The sequence below is a fragment of the Octopus bimaculoides genome, unplaced genomic scaffold, assembly GCF_046866305.1.
Source record: "Octopus bimaculoides isolate indiv1 unplaced genomic scaffold, ASM4686630v1 contig148, whole genome shotgun sequence".
NCBI lineage: Eukaryota > Metazoa > Mollusca > Cephalopoda > Octopoda > Octopodidae > Octopus > Octopus bimaculoides.
The window spans coordinates 29330-30000 of NW_028315398.1; the positions used below are offsets into that span (position 1 = coordinate 29330).

General features: G+C 62.3%; 1 pseudogene; it reads left to right on the forward strand.

The window, feature by feature from the left end:
- The first annotated feature begins 312 nt into the window (after positions 1–312).
- LOC149129125 (small subunit ribosomal RNA) overlaps positions 313–671 on the forward strand; it is a 2806-nt pseudogene continuing 2447 nt past the window's right edge.

Consider the following 671-nt stretch of genomic DNA (forward strand, 5'->3'; position numbering starts at 1 on the left):
ACCGTTTCTACTCGGCGAACTCTTTTTCTTCCGTCTGGCGCGCTTTTCCGCTGCTACAGCAGAGCGGCGGATTAGGACGCGTAACGTACGTACGAACGAACGGCTACCGCAGCAGCAGCAGCGGCGGCCGCGATTTTTCAGGCTTCTCCTCCTCCTCCTCCTCCTCTTCGCTTTCGTTTGCTCTCCGCGCGGCGGCGGCGGCGATGGCAGCAGCGGGACTTCCGCCTCGACATCCGCCTCGACTTCCGCTCTCAGCCGACCGACGCGACGGTGACGCTACTACAGCGACGACGACGACGACGACGACGACGATACCTGGTTGATCCTGCCAGTAGTCATATGCTTGTCTCAAAGCTTAAGCCATGCAAGTGTAAGTTCATGCCGTAAACGAATGGTGAAACCGCGAATGGCTCAGGAACCGGACCTAATCCTCGGGACCGTATTCCTCACCGCGAGGAGAGTGGATAACTGTGGCAATTCTAGAGCTAATACATGCAACCGAAGCCGCGATCGCAGGTCGCACCCGGGCGTCGGGCCGAAAAACGGCTTCCGGCAGCAGCAGCGGTCTTCGTCGCCGCAGCGCCTCCGCGTGCTCGGCGTCGTCCCAGCCGCTGCCGGTCGTCGCCGGCGCCCGCTCGGCCGGGTTGGTTCCGGGACTGCTCGCCAGTTCC